The sequence below is a fragment of the Rana temporaria genome, chromosome 5 (genome assembly GCF_905171775.1).
Source record: "Rana temporaria chromosome 5, aRanTem1.1, whole genome shotgun sequence".
Lineage (NCBI taxonomy): Eukaryota > Metazoa > Chordata > Amphibia > Anura > Ranidae > Rana > Rana temporaria.
In genome coordinates, this window is record NC_053493.1 from 168,256,167 (window position 1) to 168,271,328 (window position 15,162).

Below are 15,162 nucleotides of genomic sequence, written 5' to 3' on the forward strand. Positions count from 1 at the left end.
TGAAGTCGGAACCAAAGTAGTATCCTGTTCATGAAAGTAGGATGGATGTAGGACCAATGTAGGATAAATGTAGGACCAATGTAGCAGAGCAAAGTAGGATGAAAGTAGTGTAGTAGTGTGAACCCAGCCTCAGGCAGACTTGTGGGAAAATTGTCAAGCCAATCACACAAGCAGGAAATTATATTTCTGGGGAGTGGTCAGTACACACTCTGGGCCAGATCCTCTGGGCGGCGTATTTTTAGGCAGGCGTAGCGTATCGTAGTTACGCTACGCCGCCGCTACTTTGAGAGGCAAATGCTGTATTCACAAAGCACTTGCCTCTAAAGTTACAGCGGCGTAGAGTAAATCTCCCGGTGTAAGGGCACGGAATTCAAATGATGAACAGGGGGGCGTGTTTATGTAAAACAAGCTTGACCCCACGTAAATTACGCTTTTTTCGTACGGCGCATGCGCACGCATGCTCAGTATCGCGTCGGATTTTCAAATGAAATTACGCCCGCTCAATGCCTAGATGACGTGAACGTAATTTACCCAAAGCCCTATTCGCGAAAGTTTTACGCAAACGACGTACACGACGGAAAATTCTATGCTGGCCCGACGTCCATACTTAACATTGCGTACGCCTCATAGAGCAGGGGTAACGTTATGCCGAAAAAAGCCTTACGTAAACTTACGTAAGCACCGGGCAGACGTACGTTTGTGGATTGGCGTATCTAGCTAATTTGCATATTCGACGCGGAAATCGACAGGAGCGCCACCTAGCGGCTAGCCTAAATATGCACCTAAGATCCGACGGCGTACTAAGACGTACGCCAGTCGGATCGAGCCCACATTCAGTCGTATCTTGTTTTGTGGATACAAAACAAAGATACAACGGGGCATCTTAGAAATTACGCGGCGTATCAATAGATACGCTGGCGTAATTTCTTTGTGGATCTGGGTCTCTGTGTACAGAAAACTCCAGGTAGCCATATTGCAATGTATTTCCAGAAAATTACATTGGCTGCAGATTGAAAAGGAAAGGTATTTAAAGACATTCAATTACAAAATGATTAGTGTCACAATAATATGCGCTATATTATTTTTTTCTTTATTTGCTATTTGTTTTCCTCACGAAAGTGGAGTTAACCTTTAAGTTTTGGGCACCAGTTCAGAAAAAGGATATCAGAGAGCTGGAGAAAGAAGGGCAACCAAACTGACATGAGACTTGGAGGAGAATCAGATTAGTGGAACTGAATTTATTCTCTCCTGAGGAGAGGTGATTAAGGAGGGATATTATCACCTAGTATAAATACATAAGTGGCCCATATAATGAACTTGGTGTAGAGCTGGTCACTTTTTCACTTCACATGTCATTAAATGAGGGCATGCCTAACGCCTGGAGGAAGATTTAATCTTTAGATACAGAAAGGCTACTTCACAGTAAAAGCTGTGAAAATGCGGAATAGACTCCCTCAAGAACTAGTTCTAGCCAGCTCAGTAGATTTACAAAAAAAAAGAGCTGGATGTATTTCTAAATTCACAAAATATAAATGAAAAGTAACATTTATAGGTAGTAACACCAGAAATGACTGATCCAGGTATTATCTGATTGCCACCTGTGGGATCAGGAAGGCCCTTTTGCCACGCTGGAGCTAATACAATTATGCTTTATAGGGGTTTTCTGTCTTCCTCTGGATCACTGTGGCTATAGGATTGTGCATATGGATTTTTTCGATTTATTTATTTTTTCTTTTGGTTAGACTACATGGACTTTTGTCTTTTTTCAACCTAACTATATCACCATGTAAAGAAAGTCAGGTTAACCATTTTGAGCCTCGCTGACAAATTAACAAAAGCTACCGCGTTATTTACTTCATAAGTAAAAGAAAATTTGAAAAGTGTTTTTGCTAAATTTTTCATTAAGAGTGCTAAAGCCGCTATTTTTTGCGGCGCTTTACTGTCGTTTTTGCAGTGCTTTTCGGTCGCTTTTAACCCCCGCTAGCGGACGGAAAAGGGTTAAAAGTGCCCACAAAGCACTGCTGTCGGCGGATTTCAATGGGCAGGGGTGCTTTAAGAGCGATCCTAAAGCGCTGCAAAGAAGCTGCTGGCAGGACTTTTTTGATGCCCTGCCAGCACAGCGCCCCAGTGTGAAAGCACTCGGGCTTTCACACTGGGATTGCAGCTGAGGCATTTTTCAGACGCTTTACAGGCGCTATGTTTAGCGCTAAAGCACCTGAAAAACGCCTCCAGTGTGAAAGGGTTCTAAGTCATGTAACAGGCAGGGGTGTGGATATGTAGATCGCACATATACAAATCAACTATGTAAAGTGGTACATAGGAATACATTGCTTAGCCTTAGCTCACTGCATTGTTAGATTGGAAGTGTTCTTGTCCTTCACTTACCAGGAGATATAGATTGTTTAGGGTGTTCTTGTGGTGGTGTGGGGGGGGGGGGGGGTAAACTGTCTCTGTATTTGTAGCATGTACAGATGCTGAAGTACAGGTATGCAACAACAACCACAATTTAAATCATTTGATTGGTACACAGGTTTAATGGTATTTTGCCAAGCTAAATAATGTTTAAGCTAATTTATTTTATATTATATTGAGAGTCATTGTAATAAAAATAATTTAAGACAAAAAGAATGCAGAGAAATACGATGTACCCCTTATTCATTCACATGAGGAGGGGGCTGGATATCTGGGGGTCCCCTTTTTAAAAAGGTGCTTTCAGATTTCCAATAAGTCTCTTTTCTCCGCAGACCCCCACATCCACTGGGCCTGGGATGTAGGGAACAGGCCCTTGTCCTCATAGTTCAGACAGAGAAGGTGGCACACATCCGGGGTCTAATATTAGGCGTCTTCCTCTGGATCAACTGTGGGTATAGAATTGGGTATATTGTATTTATTTTTTTTATGGTTGATCTGTTTTTTTTTTTTTTTTTTGTGTGTCTTTTTTGTGGAGTTCTCCCATTTAATATATACCAGGCCCTCTGCAAAAAGGGTCTGGTATAGCTATTGAGAGAAATCCCTTGCCCACTCGGTTTACAAATAGATCAAAGAGACTGAGAAATTTCATATGACAGCAATTTAAATAGTTTTTTTTTTTTTAATTAAATGTCACATTTGCTTTAGAACATCCTACAGGTGCGCCACTGTCTGTGCAGGTTTAAGGCATCCCCCATTCCCCTTTTTTCACAAAACTTGCAAATTGGTCTTAAAAAAAACAGAAAAAAATAATAAGTTTCAACTCCTGTAGACTTCAATACGGTTTGGATGCTATGTTCGGGTTTCACAGGCCTTGGTTTGGCAAATGACCTGCGAATTGAACCCAAGCCAATTTTTTTTTGTTTTTAAGAAACATTTATATCATTCTTTCTTATGTCTTTACAGGGTCTCTCTTTTTCAGAAACAGTAGCATGCAGGAGGTTGTGTTGCTGAAAAGCAATAAGTGCATTTCTACCCAGTTATGTATCCCTTCCATGTTTTTTCCCAGTGTGTACTTCCTCATGGTCTAAAAGCTGAAATGAAGTGGGGAGGAGGTCAGGTGCTACCCTGATTTTTGATACTGTGTTATGGGCACATGACTTCAAATAAGTTTTTATTACTGGAGTAAGCTTGAAGGCTGAAATATTGGAGAATCAGGTATCTCACTGCAGGGGCTCCTAGTTGAGACCAAACACCACTTGGGTTTCAGGACTTGGATGAGCCCATCTTTTTTATTACTGGTGGCACACAGCATTCACACTAGTCTGTGAAAGTTTGCTTAGGTCATGGATCCAATTAATCTACCCCACCTGAAAAAAAACGACCTCACTAAAGCTGGGTACATACATATCGAGATTTGGCTAGTTGAAGATGAATTTTGATCTGTATTTATCATTCAACAAAAGCGGATCATCAACCAATGGTTGCAGTGCTGATCAATGTATTCTAATGGGGGGGATCCCTGCTGTCAGAATACAATAGTGCAGTGGAGGAGATTCCTGCATCCACACGCTTGTGTGAATGTGGGAATCTGTGAGGTTTTTCCATTCAGCCTGCTGGTTGATGAAAAAACTTGTGTGTACCCAGTTTAGGTCAAGAATCAAGAAGCAAATGAGGAAGTACATGGTATTCCAGTTATTTTAGGTCCTATTTAACTATCATTATCTGTTCCATGTCTCCCTGCTTACTTTTGGAGGAGTTAAACCGTCTGCTCAAATGAACCCAGCTTTTGCATCTACTCCTCCCATGGCATTGTGATCTTCCAAACTTTTTAGAAAATCCAGGCAGCATTACTGCAGATGATAATGAAGAACCAAACAAAAATATTACAGACTTTTATCATTTATATTTTGGAGATGTGTAGTAGCACCACAGTACAGCAGGAGTTGGCCCCGTACACATGTCCGAGGAACTCGACGTGCCAAACACATCGAGTTCCTCGTCGAGTTCAGTGTTGAAGCCGCCGAGGATCTCATTTGGTTCCTCGTCGGCTTCCTCGCTGAAAAGTGTACACACGACCGAGTTTCTCGGCAGAATCCAGCTCCGATCGAGTTTCTGGCTGAATTCTGCCGAGAAACTCGGTCGTGTGTACGGGGCCTAAGTCAAAATACCCTTAAGAACATTTGACTAGAAAAGTTGAAGAACATTTGACCAATAGAGAAAGTAGCCTAAGGGCTCTTTCACACGGAGCGGATCCGTATTGATCCGCTCCGTTAGCCCGTTTGGCTCATCGGGGATTCCTCCGTAAATCCCCGCTGAGCTGTCGGCGGACAGGGCGGTCCCCGCACACAGTGCAGAGACCGCCCTGTCTCTCCTCCGCTCTCCCCTATGGGGAATCAGATGAATACGGACCGTGTGTGTCCGTATTCATCCGATCCAATCCGCCGGACGGAAGAAAAATAGGGCGCGGGTGGTTGCGGACGTTAGCGGATGCATCATCCGCTAACGTCTGCAATCCCATAGGGATACATTACAAGTCCGTAAACGGACTTGTAATAAACGGACCATTTTTCCGTATGTGTGAAAGGGCCCTAACATTATAGGCTAAGTGCCAGTTCACACTACAGTGACATGAAAGTCGGCACGACTTTGCGAGGCAACTTGAGGCAACTTCAAGACAACTTCAAGGCAACTTCGAGGCAGCTTCAAGTCGCCTCCAGGACAGGCAACTTTGCCAGTGGCCAATTAAACAATAATCAGCTCTGTGGGAGGGAGGGGTTTGCCTGAGAAAACTATTTTCTCTAACTGTAAAGTTGCTTCAGTTAAGACACTGATCCGACTTTAGAGGCGACTTCCATTGAAATCAATGGGTACAAGTCACCTAGAATCGCCTTGAAGTAGTACAGGAACCTTTTCTGAAGTCGGAGCGACTTCAGTAGTGTGCATTAAGACGGCTCTCATTCACTTTAATGTAATTTCTCATGTCGCGCGACTTAGGGCAACTTGGGGCGAGACAAGTCGGATCCTAAAATGCAGTAGTGTGAAAGGGCACTGAGAACATTTGACTTAAAAGAAAATAATATGAGGGAAAATAATATTACAAAGGAATATTTTCCTGTACCTGGGCTTTAATCAACCTGGAGTGAAGGTTTGTTAAATGTCACATTCATCGATTTATAAATGTGCCTAGATATGGTGAAAACAGTTTACAGTTTATCCTTTTTGCATTGGCCAGCAGTATCACATGCTGTGGAATTTTTGTAAACCGACTGAGGTGACACCTTTTACCTGGTGTTTCCACAGTGCCTTGAAAAATTATTCATACTTTTTAGAATTTTCCACATTTTGTCATGTTACAACCAAGTAAATGTATTTTTGGGGATTGTATGTGATAGACCACACATAGTGGCACATAATTGTGTAGTAGAAGGAAAATGATAAATCGTTTTTTTTACAAATAAATATCTGAAAAGTGTGGCGTGCAATTGTATTCAGCCCAATTACTCTGATACCCTTAACTAAAATCTAGTGAAACAAATTGCCTTCAGAAATTACCTAATTAGTAAATAGAGTCCATCTGTGTGTAATTTAATCGAATGTGAAGCCCTTGGAGGTATGTTAGAGAACCTTAGTGAATAAACAGCATCATGAAGGCCAAGCAACACACCAGACAGGTCAGGGATAAAGTTGTGGAGAAGTTTAAAGCAGGGTTTGGTTATAAACAAATATCCCAAGCTTTGAACATCTCACAGAGCACTGTTCAATCCATCATCCGAAAATGGAAAGAATATAAGAGTATGGCACAACTGAAAATCTACCAAGACATGGCTGTCCACCTAAACTGACAGGCCGGGCAAGTAGAGCAATGATCAGAGAAGCCAAGAGGCCCATGATAACTCTGGAGGAGCTGCAGAGATCCACAGCTCAGGTGGGAGAATCTGTCCACAGGACAACTATTAGTCATGCACTCCACAAATCTGGCCTTTTTGGATATTACCACCTCCAAGGATGGTCAAATATGGGCTACCCTGGCCCAAAACACTGGGAGAATGGCTGGCCCGCTTTGCCTGGGGCTCTCAAGATGGCACCGGTGACTGGGAGGAGGAAGAAGAATGGCCACCGCTGATGAGAACTGTGGTTGCTGCTCAGCCAGCCTCTCCCCCACCAGACCGGGTTCATTTAAAACACAGAGGGAGATCTCTGGACAGGCTTGAAACCCGCATGGGCAGAGCTGGCAGGGGTGAGGAGGAGGATGAACCGTCCCCTACACAGATTATAGCGGCCATACAGGGCTGCCAGAACAAGCTTATTGACCATTTGGGGGAACTTAAACTCGAGTTCTTATTTATTAAGCACGATATGCAGAAACTCATAGAAAAGGCTCAGGCTACAGATCATCGTATTGCCTCCTTGGAAAATACTGTAAGGCCTCTGAACTGCTGTTCAGGTGGCAAAGAAAACTCTCTCTGAGTACATTTTAAAGACGGCTGACATGGAAGATCGCATGAAAAGGAATAACATTCGGTTGCTGGGGTTTCCTGAGGGAGCGGAGAGGAGACTCACCCTGAGGAGTTCCTGGAGGGCTGGCTCAAGGAGCATATGGCTCCTGGCACTTTCACTAACATGTTTGCTATTGAATAGGCCCATCGTGTTGCGGGTCGAGCCCCACCAAAGGGAGAAATTCTCCGACCTAGGGTTGCAAAGATTTTTCATTTCGGTGACCGGGAGAGTATTCTAAAAGGGGCCAGGATGGGTCCCGAACTGGAGTTTAATGTCCATCTGATTTAAATTTATCCTGATTTTTCAGCTGCCACTCAGAAACAGAGGGCCTCTTTTCAGCAAGTAAAGAAGCACCTTAGAGATCTGAATTTGATCTACAGTATGTTATACCCAGCTAAACTGTGCATTGTGGATGATGGGAAAGCCTATTTCTTCACAACTCTTACTGAGGCTTCAGGATGGTTGGGAGCCCAGGTCACCCAAGGGGTGGGAATTCTCCACGTCCCCCTTAGCAACTTTTGAAGTTTGGATAGGTTCACGGAAGTAATCTGCCGGATCTGAGGGAGTTTTAAGTGGATGTTCTGTTTTTTTCTCCCCCTTATTTTTTCTTTCCGTGTGACACACTGCCTGGGAGTTGTTGTTCAATGAGTAAAATAAGTATTTAATCCCCAAGCAAAACATGACTTAGTACTTGGTGGAGAAACCCTTGTTGGCAAGCACAGAGGTAAGATGTTTCTTGTAGTTGGTTAGCAGGTTTACACACATCTCAGGAGAGATTTTGGTTGACTCTTCTTTACAGCTCTTCTCTAAATCTTTAAGGCCTCTTGACTGTCGCTTGGCAACTCAAAGATACAGCCCCTTCCATAAATTTTCTATGAGATTAAGGTCTGGAGACTGGCTAGGCCTCTCTATTACTTTATTGTGCTTCTTCACAAGCCACTCATTTGTTGCCTTGGTGGTATGTTTTAAATCAATCAAAACAACCAGGGACATTTTTTTTCAAACATTGGGCCAGATTCACAAAAGAGATACGACGTCGTATCTCTGTTTCTAACTATGCGACTGATTCATAGAATCAGTTACGCATAGATAGGCAGAAGATCCGACAGGTGTAATGGACTTACACTGTCGGATCTTAGGATGTAGTACCGTGGCCGCCGCTGGGGGGAGTTTGCGTCGTAAACCAGCGTCGGGTATGCAAATTAGGAGTTACGGCGATCCACAAAGCTTTTTCCCGTCGTTACGTCATCGCGAGTGTTAGATTTCCGTTGCAAAGATAGTGCACCTTTAACATGGTGTAAAAGTACTCCACCATGTTAAAGTATGCCTGTCTTTCCCGCGTCGCTTTTGAATTATTTTTAATTTTTTTAATTTTCCCGGCGCAACTCTTTTTTCACGTCGCGATTCACAAAACGTTGGCGCGTCGTAATTTTGCGCAAAGCACGTCGGGAAATTTGCGACGGGAGCATGCGCAGTACGTCCGGCGCGGGAGCGCGCCTAATTTAAATGGTACCCGCCCCATTTGAATTGGACCGCCTTGCGCCGGACCTGTTTACGATACACCGCCGCAAATTTCCAGGTAAGTGCTTTGTGGATCGGGCACTAAATCGAAAAAAATTGCGGCGGTGTAACATAAACCGGTTACGTAAAATTGCGCCCGCTCTACATGAATCTGGCCCCTAGTTTTTATTTCATTTTAGTGTAAATATTAGATCTAAGGTCTTTTTGACTTTTTGTCACGCTTTTTTTCTATTACAAGGGATATTTACATTCCCTGTAATTGGAATAAAAGTGACCCGATTTTTTTTTTAAACAACAAAAAAAAAAAAATTGGGCTAATTTTAGTGTTGTCTTATTTTTTAATTAAAAAAAGTGTATTTTTTCCAAAAAAAGTGCGTTTGTAAAACCACTGCGCAAGGACGGCGTGACAAAAAGTACTGCAATGAAAATAAATATATAATGTTTGGGGGTTCTAAGTCATTTTATAGCAAAATAAAAAAAAAATACTTGTATACAACAAGTTTGAAAAATAGTGGTTAAAGTGGAGTTCCAGGTGTTTTTTTTTTTTTTTAAAAACACTGATGTGATGGCTGCACCTACACATATATAAATCAGTTTTATAAAGTTATATATGTATGTGTTAGTAGCAGGGGAGGACTGACAACTCATGGGCCCCCGGGCAATAGAAGATCATGGGGCCCCCTGTGTCCCCCACCCACACCTACACAAAGCCCTACCTACCTAAATCATGGGGCACACAGTAAGGCACACAGCAGGGCACAGGCACATCACAGGGCGCACAGCAGGGAACAACACAGGGTATGGGGCACACAGTAGGGTACATCATAAGGCACACAGGAAAGCACATCATGGGGCAAAGAGCACATCGGGGGGGACGGGGGACAGCAGGGCACTGAAAACATCAAAGAGCATGGGGCACATTACAGGACACACAGCAGGGCACATCAGGTGGTACACAGCAGGGCACAGGGCCTGGGGCACACAGGGCACATAGTAGGGTTTATTATGCTGTACACAGCAGGGCACACATTATTGAGCACAGCATGGTGCATACCAGGGGGCACAGGGAACATCAGGGGGTACACAGCAGGGCATGCATCACATCACAGGGCATGTGACACATGGTAGGGCACACAGCAGAGCACAGGGCAGATCAGGGAGTACACAGCAGGGCACAGAGCACATCACAGGGCATTGGGCACACAGAAGGTCACATCACAGGGCACACAGTAGGGAACATCATGGGTCACAGGGCACATTAGGCGGTAAACAGCAGGGCACATCACAGGGCATGTGGCACACAGTAGGGCACATCAGGGAGTACACAGCACATCACAGGGCACACAGTAGGTCACATCAGGTGGTACACAATAGGGCATTGGGCACATAGCAGGGCAAAGGACACATCACAGGGCATGTGGCACACAGTATGGCACATCTGGGGGGGTACACAACAGGGCACATCACAGGACACAGGGAACGCAGCAGGGCAAATAGCAGGGCACAAATCAAAACACAGGGCACACAGCAGAGCACTGGGATCTTCCAGACACAGGACAGTGTCTCTCAGAGCAGCCGTGGTAGGAGAAGGCACAGGGGGACACTGTGGGTGGGTGGAGGACACAGGGGGACACTGTGGATGGGTGGAGGATAAGGGAGAAACGAGAGACTATCACCGAGGGGCCTCCTGCGGTCCTGTTGGGGCTGAGCCCCCCACACCTGTACTGTTCGCCGCGGCACCCACTCCCGCCCCCACAATGGCGGCCATCATGGTACCTCCAGACAGGGACGTACCTAGAGCATTTGGCGGATTCTATATCTGGCCCCCCCACTTTAAAATGTAAACACACCCCACTGTACCCCCTGCATACCTCTACACTCCCCAATATCTCATTGTCACTATTTTGTACCCCCTCTTCACAACTGGACCCCTTTACATTACACAGCACCCTGCACCTCTGGACTCCTTTACATTACACAGCACCCTGCGCCTCTGGACCCATTTATATTACACAACCCCCGCACCTTTTAAACCCTTTACATTACACAGCCCCCTGCACCTCTGGATTTCTTTACATTACACAGCACCCTGCTCCTCTGCACCCCTTTACATTACACAGCACTATACACCTCTGGACCCCTTTAAATTACATAAACCCCCCCCAGCTTTGGACCCCCTGCATGCTGCACAGTCACCTCTCCCCCCCCAAATGTTACACAGTCACCCCCCCCCCCTCAGCTTTGGACCCCTTGCGTGCCCGAATGACCGATGGGCCAGTCCGCCTCTGGTTAGTAGTCTCTTGTAGTCTCTGGTAAAAAAACATACTTTGATTTTCTCTATGAGCCAGCTGTCATCTTGAGTGTGGGCATCTGAAGCCCACTTATTGCTTCATTCTGGGATACAGCGCTCATGCATGCGCATATCGTAGAGAGCGCGGCGCACGAATACCTCAATGCTGCAGGCGGAGGATGCCTATTGGCTCCAGGGATGATATCCCAAGAGCCAATGTGTGCCAGCCATGGCGCATAGATGCTAAATTTGTACCAAACTGTATAGTTATATTCATCGTAAAGCACTACAAGCATGCATGGCCAGACTGACTAATCCCTCTGTTCAGGGTAACAAGCAGGTATTAGATGATTGTGTGAACAAACTAAATTTATACTGTAAGTTTAAAAAAAATCCAGACTAGTGATTCAAAAATTGTGGGTACTGGCAACAATCTGATGCCCCAGGAAGATGTTTCCTAGAACGACAAAAACATACTTGGGGGGCACACCCTAAAAATGCTTTACTATTTATTATATATCATATATATGTATATATATTTTTTTACACCCATTGATGTTTTTGGGGTGTACGTAGCATAGGATATACAGTATCTCACAAAATACACCCCTCACATGTTTGTAAATATTTTATTATATATTCTTATGTGACAACACTGAAGAAACATTGTAAAGTAGTGAGTGTACAGCTTGTATAACAGTGTAAATTTGCTGTCCCCTCAAAACAGCTCAATACACAGCCAATAATGTCTAAACTGCTGGCAACAAAAGTAAGTACATTCCTAAGTGAAAATGTCCAAATTTGGCCCAAATATTTTGTATGGCCACCATTATTTTTCAGCACTGCCTTAACCCTCTTGGGCATGGAGTTCACCAGAGCATCACAGGTTACCACTGGAGTCCTCTTCTACTCATCCATGACGACATCATAGAGCTGGTGGATGTTAGAGATCTTGCGCTCCTCCACCTTCCGTTTGAGGATGCCCCACAGATGCTCAATAGGGTTTAGATCTGGAGACATGCTTGGCCAGTTCATCGCCTTTAACCTCAGCTTCTTTAGCAAGGCAGAGGTAATCCTGGAGGTGTGTTTGGGGTCATTATCATGTTGGAATACTGCCCTGCGGCCCAGTCTCCGAAGGGAGGGGATCGTGCTCTGCTTCAGTATGTCACAGTACATGTTGGCATTCATGGTTCCCTCAATGAACTGTAGATTCCCAGTGACGGCAGCACTCATGCAGCCCCAGACCATGACACTTCCACCACCATGCTTGACTGTAGACAAGACACACTTGTCTTTGTACTCCTCACCTGGCTGCCGCCACACACGCTTGACACCATCTGAACCAAATAAGTTTATCTTGGTCTCATCAGACCACAGGACATGGTTACAGTAATCCTTGTTCCTAGTCTGCTTGTCTTCAGTTTTTGGGCTTTCTTGTGCATCATCTTTAGAAGAGGCTTCCTTCTGGGACGACAGCCATGCAGACCAATTTGATGCAGTGTGCGGCATAGGATCTGAGCACTGACAGGCTGACCTCCCACCGCTCCAACCTCTGCAGCAATGCTGGCAGCACTCATATGTCTATTTCCCAAAGACAACCTCTGGATATGACACTGAGCATGTTAAACCGCTGTATGATCATGGCCACTTTGCTGTAACTCAGCTTTAGGGTCTTGGCAATCTTCTTATAGCCTAGACCATCTTTATGTAGAGCAACAATTCTTTTTTTCAGATCCTCAGAGAGTTCTTTGCCATGTGGTGCCATGTTAAACTTCCATGGACCAGTATGAGAGAGTGAGAACGATTACACCAAATTTAACACACCTGCTACCCATTCAGACCTCGTAACACTAATGAGTCAAATGACACGGGGAGGTAAAATGGCTAATTGGGCCCAATTTGGAAATTTTCACTTAGGGGTGTACTCACTTTTGTTGCCAGCGGTTTAGACATTAATGGCTGTGTTGAGTTATTTTGAGGGGACAGCAAATTTACACTGTTATACAAGCTGTACACTCACTACTTTACATTGCAGCAAAGTGTAATTTCTTCAGTGTTGTCACATGAAAAGCTATAAAAAAAATTACAAAAATGTGAGGGGTGTACTCACTTTTGTGAGATATTGCATATGTGTTTCTACGATGCGCAGTTACATGGGCAGGACTTACTGTAGCACTTTATAATACTGATACAATTATATTGATTAAAAAGCCTATCAGCACTATAGTACTACTAAACACATTTATTATATAAACATTACAAAATACAGTATATACAAAACGCCTATCCATGGTATAATAAGGGGGACACTAATGCCTACTTTGAGCATTCATTTTATCAACAAATAATCTTGATATTTTTCATATTTACTTTAAAGGTTTTGAAGTTATTGCCTTTATAATGCCTATTATCTTTTGTTATCTTCCTTACTTCAAAAAATTTCGAAATTGATACCTTGGGTTTAATTGCTGCTAATACTCTATTGATTGAAAAGGGGTTATTAAATAAGGGGTGGATAACTGTCCACAGGATATCCACAGCATAATGAAGGCCCATCCCTTGGGGTAAAATGCATTGTTGTCATAATCATTATTGACCTGACTTGGAATCCACTTGACACACACACACAAACACAGCACAAACTGTACATGCTACCAAGGACTGTCGGAAATTATAAGACCATTTTGATTGAGTACTTTTTGTTCAGTAGCACCCTAGAATGAACTGTCTAAATTATTTCTGGAATATGTGTACACTTTATTTAATGTGCATGGAGAGCTGCAACGCTTAACTACAAATTATAGCTATTTTAAATTCTGCTGGTTTAAATGCCTGGAACATTAGAGAGTGGGCACTGTGCAGTAAAAAGGACTGCATGTAGGACAGATAGAAAGATAGATAGATAGATAAAACTCAAGTCCAAATTAGCATTAGCATTAAGCGGGCTCCAACCCCACGGCTGTTAATTAAATCAAATGAAGGAATGCAACACTATCAAACTCACTACAAATAAAATGTATTAATTTTTTCATAACATACGTTCATACATGCACACACACACTATAGATAGCTACTAGAGTATATGAAGATTGATTTACAGGGGACTATAGGGACAACAAATCTTTGGCCGAAGTAATAATCTCTGGTAACCAATTTACACAGAGGATCAGAAGATGTCAATGCATGATAGTGAATTTTGGTTTGATAACCTTCTCCTGCCTTCACAATTCTTATCATTATTTTTTTTTTGTTATCTCTGGGTTTCAATTTCCTTTACAACTTCTGGTCTAAAGCCCTGTACACAAAATCGGTTTGTCCAATGAAAACAGACCGATGGACGGTTTTCATCGGACAAACCGATCGTGTGTGGGCCCCATCGGTTTGTTTTCCATCGGTGAAAAAAAATAAAACATTTTTACATTTTCCCTATAGATTAAAAAACGATAGGAAAAAGCGATCGTCAGTGTGGAAGTCCATCGGTCAAAAATCCACGCATGCTCAGAATCAAGTCGACGCATGCTTGGAAGCATTGAACTTCATTTTTCTCAGCATGTCGTAGTGTTTTACGTCACCGCGTTTTGGCACGGTCAGATTTTTGACTGATGGTGTGTAGGCAAGACTGATGAAAGTCAGCTTCATCGGATATCCGACGAAAAAAAATCCATCGGATTAGATTCCATCAGATATCCGATCGTGTGTACACGGCTTTAGAGAGACTATCCAGTTCTATGTTTGTTTTTGTAATGCAAGGAATTTTTCATGAGCAGTCAAGTAAATGATTCTGGATGGTAGCCTGATTTAATGTTTACATACTTTTACTATTTGTTTTTTTTTTAGAAACAGTAGGTAGGAGTATTAGCCATGTAATTAGGTAATAACACAAATATTACAATTCCTTGAGTGCCCCTGTATTCTCATGTCTCTTTTGTAGTGCTGCCAAGATGTGCAGCTATAATGTACCGTGCTGAATTGCACAACAATCCGTTAGCTGTGTTGATTCTCACGCACTGAAGGATCTCTTGTGTGCAGTGCAATCAGGAAAGAGACAGAGGGGTAAAAAGGATTGTAAATATTTGCTCTACTGAATAGCCGAAGTTCCCGCTGGAAAAACTCTCGTTGTCATTAATTTGATTTCCGAGAATTAAAAATGCTCTAAGATAGGCAACTTTCAGTTTAAATAACCTTTCAATCAATCTACAAGTAAAGAAAGAAAAATATATTTCTCATAAATGTCATGGAACGGCAAAATGAGCACCTTATTGGTGTGCTCTAGGGTAAACTGGACATTGCAGTATACACCCTCTCTCTTGCGTACCTTTGGAACTTGTTTTATATACTAGCTATAGAATGTAATGTTATTTAACTATCATTCAATCCACCTAACACATATCTGTATTGTAAACATTTCATGTGACAGTTTGTCTAAAGATGGTCATAGTATT

The 15,162-nt window shown here is 43.2% G+C and overlaps 1 protein-coding gene across 1 annotated transcript in view; it reads right to left on the reverse strand.

Moving 5' to 3' along the window:
- NR4A3 (nuclear receptor subfamily 4 group A member 3) overlaps positions 1-15,162 on the reverse strand; it is a 109,696-nt gene that overhangs the window by 85,113 nt on the left and 9,421 nt on the right. The window lies entirely within an intron of this gene.